Source organism: Canis lupus, unplaced genomic scaffold (assembly GCF_011100685.1).
Source record: "Canis lupus familiaris isolate Mischka breed German Shepherd unplaced genomic scaffold, alternate assembly UU_Cfam_GSD_1.0 chrUn_S71H230, whole genome shotgun sequence".
NCBI lineage: Eukaryota > Metazoa > Chordata > Mammalia > Carnivora > Canidae > Canis > Canis lupus.
In genome coordinates, this window is record NW_023331669.1 from 3,691 (window position 1) to 10,441 (window position 6,751).

The window sequence follows — 6,751 nt, forward strand, 5'->3', positions numbered from 1 at the left end:
CACGGGGGAGTATCTTCTGATTCTGTATACTTTAAGTCCCTTGACTTCCCCTGGAACGTGGCCATCTAGCTGGTCTTCTGGGGGAGCGGCCTGTTGTGCTGATTTTCAGGTATTAGCACTTGGGGGAGCTGCTGTGTCACCTGCCTGGTGCAGGGCTCAGTGGGGATGTTTACCCCGTGAGGCCCCAGGAGGGACAAGTGCAGTGGGCAGAGGCCAGCTCTGGAGCCCTGGAGTCAGCTCCCGCAGTAACTAGGGAGCTCTGCGTCTGCAGGGCCTGGATGCTCCGGGCGGGGCTGCTGATCTGCTTATCTCGGGGCAGGAGCGTCCTTGCTGTCCTGGGCTCTCCTGGCCTCTGCCTGTCCTGGGGGGAGGCCAGATCCTGGGCTGTGTACCCGGCGCCCTGTGCTCCTGGGCCTGCGCTGTTGGAATTGCGATCCTGGCCCCGCAGCCCCCTCTCCGCAGAGCCGCCTGAGCCACCTCCGCGCTGCTCCCAGGTCCAGCCGTGCGCGTGCTGCAGCCCTTGGGGAGCTCGGCGCACTCTCCCCGGGGCGCAGGTGTCTGTTAGTGTCCCAGGGAGCCTGAGGGCATCCCCGCCCTCCTGGGGTCCTGCTCCAACTCCCTGCGAGCCCTTTCCGCCCGGGAAGGTTGGTGCAGCTTCTGCTTCTCCGGGACGGGGCTCTCCTGTCCTGGGGACACTCGCCCGGGCCTCAGCCCGGCTCCTCGTGGGGCCCCGCCCCCCTGGAGGCCTTTGTTTCTTTATTTCGTTTTTCCCGTCTTCCTACCTTGATAGAAGCGTGAACTCTTCTCACTGTAGCATTCCAGCTGTTCTCTCTTTAAAGCTCAGGCCGCATTCGTAGATTATCAGGATGATTTGAAGCTTATCTAGGTAATTTGGTGGGGACAGGTGACGTGGGGACCCTACTCTTCTGCCATCTTGCCCCTCCTCAATCCTCATAAAGTTTCTATGATTAAGCATGGTAATGTACATAATTTAACAGTAAGTATGCAGTGCTAGCTGTTATTACCATTATTATTATTATAATTATTACTGAAGGATTCTTAATTCCTAAAACATTTAATTACAATAAATTCATGACCTTATATTGAAACTTAAACTGAGGTGTGTATGACACACAATAGATATATATAATGTTTCACTTTTGGGCAAATTTTTAAAACATCTGTACTAACATTCTAATGCTCTAATGAATGCTGTATTTACAACCGCAAGACAAGAAAATAGATGCCAATCTGTTCAACAGACTTCATCATTCTTCAACAGATATTTTATTGTATAAATTTTGGGTTTTTGTTGAGTGTGGTTTGGGGCAAATCATAAGATGGGTAAAGGAAATAAAGAACTAAAATTCATTTTTAAATGCTCATTTGCTTAAAGTAATTACCGCACTAATATGCTTTAAGTCTTAGATTAAAAATACATGCTTTAACTCTTAAAAGTATAAATGTACTTATTTATGTCTCTGGGCAATTTATACCTCCTGCATTCTCATTACAGAGGTGACAATGTTCTGATCTCTTATGTGTATTTCCAGACATATTTTAGGCATATATAAACAAATGCATTTTCCTTCCTTTTCACACAAATGCAAGCATACAAAACACTCTTACCTTCTCTCATCTTTTTTTTTCACCAAAAGCTGTATAGTGTGTTGGTGTCTATATCAGCACTTAGTAAGCTTGTAAACTCTATGACTTATACAGCTTCACTGGATGGATATATCTAACCAATGTCATCAGACCACAGCTCATGGACAGTTTCGTTAACAGCTGTAACTTCTTGTTATAAACGTACTGAATAAATAGTATGTCCAATTTAAATCAGTTAGTATGTATGTAGTATACTGGATGATAATTCCAAGGAAAGGAATTGGTAGGTCAAGGATAATGCATGGTAATTAATTTTTAAAAGAAATTTTTCATTTATTTTTGAATATTAATACAGGCATGTAGCACATAACTCAAAAGGAAAAAAATGAATGGTAAAAATAAGACTCTCTCATACCATTTTCCTATATTCATCCAGTTTGTTGGACTGGAGATAATCAGGCTTACCCGCTTTATGTCTAAATATCCTTCCAGAGACAGGTAATGTGTACATGTGTACGGAGAAGAATCCCTATTTTTCAGGCAAGTGTTGTTTTCTGTAGCATAAAAGCTTATGACATCAGAAGACTCTTGCCTAGATGTTTGTTTAAACAGAGATACTGGGCTCGAGGGTAACCGTTCACCCAGGATTGCACATCATGTGGCCTTACCATTCAGTCTCAGCCATCGTAGTCCTTATCAGGAAAAGTGATGCTTCCTGGGAATCTCACTATAGGGCACCGTTTTCCCTGAATGAAGAAGGGATAGTGATGAATTCTGTACCTCCTCACCAAGGATTTTCAAACCTCCTGCCATCCGCCTCTATGCTTGGCATGCAACGTGCATTCTGGGATTCCTCTTCACCATAATTAGAGACATTACTTTCACTACTCCTCTAAATCTTTTATTTCATGTGTCTTGGCCACCCTCTTTCTTAGTTCTGTGTCTAGTGTGTTACATCTCCTAGTAGCTTCCTAAAGAAACGTTAAGGGGGTGGCTATTTTTTTAAGTCATGTACGTTAGCACATCTCTTTAGCTAATTCTCTCAGCTGATTTTTCTGGATATAGACTTCCGAAGCAGTTTTTCAGCTTTCTGATTGCCAATGTTGCTAATGAAAAATTCAGACATTCTGATTCTTCATTCTTTGTTTATGAAATCTTTGTCACTCTCCCCCCCCCCCTGGCAACTTCTGGGATCTTCTTTTTTTGCCTCTACTGTCCTAAAATATCAGAATGCATTACTGGTCTGGCTCACCCATCCTACTGGGTACTTGGAAGGTCCTGTTAATCTGGAATTCGATTCTCTTTAATACTAGTAAATGGTCTTAAATTATATTGCATCATATAATATTCCATTTGTTAAATTATGTTATACATGTTTATTGTGTATAATACATACAGTGATGATGTATGTAGTTTATACTAAATGTGATGTGACATTTATAAGTCAGCATGTAAGTTATTATTATTTTTTTTCAAAATGAACAAGAGTACTATTAAAGAGTGTTTGCAGTCAGTTCAGGAAATCACATATATGCTACTTGCAGAAGAGTTACACCCACAGTAATGATGTCCTCTAAACAATATATTTTTTATTTTCAAAATATTTTGGCAACAAATGACTAAATTTGACACACCATATTTTATCATTCATCTCTCACACACATACATACAGATACATATCTATAATATTCTACTACTCTATCGCAGAGACTATTCTAGAAATATAATTATTGGTAGGTAACAATATTTTTAAATGAATTAATTCAAGTTCCAAATGTCAAAGTTCACTAACACCTTATTCTTAAAACAGAAATTTATATTGTTTTCTTAAATATTTTACAATCATTTCTGATGTTAAATAAGATAGCTTTTGCTTTTCTATGCTCAAAAATATATAGGGTTATATATAACCTGGATTTAATATACTAATGCAGATTTATAAAATCATAGCATATAATAGCTATGGCCTATAATAAATGTGTAAATATTCATTTTGGATTTTCAGCCCATTATTTCCCCAGATCATCTACCTTCTTACCATAACAAAATTGTTCAGTGTACAAATATTAAGGAATTTATGTGATATTATCAATAAGAACGTTCCATCAAGTGCCATACCCCACTGAGGAGTAGAAGTAGACCTCCACTAATAATCTCCCTTTATTGGACAAAATGTCATCATTATATTACATCTCATTATATTTGAAACATATATTTAATTTTCATTTTTAAAAAGCTTAAACACAATTGTACTACATTTCTTTCTTTCTTTATTACTGTTGCTTTTCATTATTGAAATAATTTGAGAACTAGCATTGGCATTATGCTAAATTATCATTCAAGATTTGTGTTGTTTTGCTTTGTTTTCAGCATGCAGTGACCTGGAGTTCAGGGAATTGGCAAACAGATTGCGGGACTGGTTCAAGGACCTTCATGAAAATGGAAGCCAAAACAAGATGACAAAAGCATTACTGAGGCCTGAGAGAAGCAGTAAGATTTCTAAATATGACATGTGCCATTGTCTTTGACATGGAACTTTATTTCCAATGAATCACTTAGATCAAAACACATATTCCAAAATTTATTCTTTGCTAGGTGCTGAACAAAAATCAGAACATTGCTATTACTTCCAAGCACACTCATAGTATTTTGCAAGGAAATAAAACGTGACAACTCTGATTGGTTAAAAAAAAAGACATATCCCCTCAGAGACGACATTAACTTCCAGTTGAAGTGAAAGAATAAGAATATTTTTCAGTTTTGATAGCAGTGGTAAAGAATAAAAACACTAGAGATAAAGGTAAGATTGTTCGAGTGCTTGAGATTTTTACAGACACAATTAGTCCCCCCTCCACACACACAGGCCACCCTTTACGTGATGACTCTGCAGGCATTTCTACTTTTCTACCAAAAAGCCAGTAGACAAGAGTTCTTTCAACAACAGAGTGCAAATCAAATTCATTTTTAAAAGAAGAAAATAAGCTATATGAAGATTATATGAATCTTTTATCATCTGTATAATTTCCTCAGTGTTTTCTAATTCCTTAGAAGTAGGAAATGGTGATTGAAGTAAAGCACTTGTTATGAAAATTGTATGAACTTTAATTCTATATTTTTCATTTATAGAAATGTTATTACACATTTAATACATGTAAAAGAAAGATATTGAAATATGAGCTTAATCTGAGGAGGCTTCAAAGATTGAATATTTGCTCTGAAATATAAGAAGAGGTGGTGGGGCAATAATTAGAAGCAGCATCTTTTAGTTGACCAAGTCCCAAGTGTGCCCCCTTCTTTGCTCATTGTGACATGACCCATTCACTCTACTTTGCAATCCTCAAATAGCACTTTCTTTTTTTATTATATTTTATTTACTTATTCCTGAGAGACACACAGAGAGAGGCAGAGACACAGGCAGAGGGAGAAGCAGGCTCCATGCAGGGAGCCCGATGCGGGACTCGATTCCAGGACCCCAGGGGTCACGCCCTGAGCCACAGACAGACGCCCAACCACTGTGCTACCCAGGGGTCCCCTCAATAGCACTTTCTAACAAAATCACCTCATAGATGGTCATGGTTATCCATTCGCTATGGTCTCCAAATACCTCACTTTTTTTTGTCTTCTCATCCAGGGATTTTCTAAAATCCCAACCTTTTGTATTTATGAATCTGATATATGTTCTTAACTAATTTAATAGTTCTTTTTAACTAAACTAATTCAGCTACCACTGATAGACATGATAATTATCTTTGAACATGTGATGACGATGTATATATGTTTCTTCTCATGAACTTCAGAAAGAGATTATAGTATTCCCCTACCCTGTAGGAGTGTTTCTCAGGTGTGTCTCAGGTGTGTCTTTGGAATCATTGATTACATTTATACCAGATGCTAATTTTTTGGATACCTTGAGTATAGGTAAAATGACTAACCTTACTTAATAGAAACAACAGAGTATGTTTGTCTCTGCATTCATAAAGCAAACACATCTGGGGTCGCGTAAAAGTTTGTTCCAGACCCTTACATATCGATCTTTAAAAATTAATGTCTACACCTACCCTACCAATTCTCAGACTTGAATATTTGTATTTCTTGATCTCAAATTTCTCCTTTAAACTTAAGACTAGTGATCTCTCCCATATTTGGAGGTGGATAGAAGGAGAGCTCCTGGAACACTCAGCACAGTGCCTGGTTAATTGTACACAGTCATAAATACCATTTTCCTTTCCGGCTTCTTGTTTCAAGAAATGAGGCACTCTTGATATAGTGGGTTATTTACAAGAAACTTGTAGGTAGCTGAATATCTTTGGAAAGTAAATGAAAAACTGGACATAGGATTATTTTTACTACTTGAAATGGTCAGAGGCCAACTAGGAGTAAGAGATGAAATCCATTCAGAGATAAGACAAATCACTAGAAGAAAAATGGAGGATTGCCTCAATTCCTCAGAATTGGACATCATCTGAGTGTATTCTTTCCTGACTCAAATCATACTTAATTTGTGAACCAACCCACGATATTATTTCTATTTCCTTCATATTTTTATTTTTCCTTCACAGCATTTCTCAGTATCTACTGCAGTAGTAATCTACATGTTTATTTGGATTCTCTCTCTCCCTCTCTCTCTCTCTCCCCTCCCCCTCTCTCTTTCACACACACACACACACACTAGATGACAGAAATCTTTACTGACCATCGTACTATAGGAGTAGAGTGGTTTGGTACATAGCACTGCTAAATAAAAACAAATACTAGTATTAATGGAAGAAACAAAGAAACCATCAAAATGCTGCATTACCTGGATGTACCACAATTTAATCAGCTTTCCTCTTAAGAATGTTTATTGTTTCCATTATTTTCTCCATGACGACCAATTCTGCAGCTGATTGTTATGCTTTTATTTCTAAGAAAGATTCCAAGAAGTGCAAGTGATGGGTCAACATGTGCATGCAGTTCAAATGCTAAATGATAATAGATGTTGCAGGTTGCTTTGCAAAACAAAAAATCTTAAGGTATTTCTAAGATTAGGGTAACTCACAACATGGGAGTTACCTTTTGTCTTCATCCCTGGCAGCAAAAATATTAACCATTCTTTTTAACGTTTCCATTCTGGTGAGCATGCTGTTATAGTTCATTATTAATC

At 38.2% G+C, this 6,751-nt stretch overlaps 1 long non-coding RNA gene across 1 annotated transcript; it reads right to left on the reverse strand.

Annotated features, from left to right (window-relative positions):
* Window positions 1-732: 732 nt before the first annotated feature.
* Window positions 733-6,469, reverse strand: LOC119879384. The gene is made up of 3 exons (XR_005387482.1): window positions 6,407-6,469; window positions 2,277-2,354; window positions 733-882 (listed from the first exon to the last, which is right to left on the reverse strand). It is a non-coding gene; the product is annotated as an uncharacterized LOC119879384 (long non-coding RNA).
* Window positions 6,470-6,751: the final 282 nt, after the last annotated feature.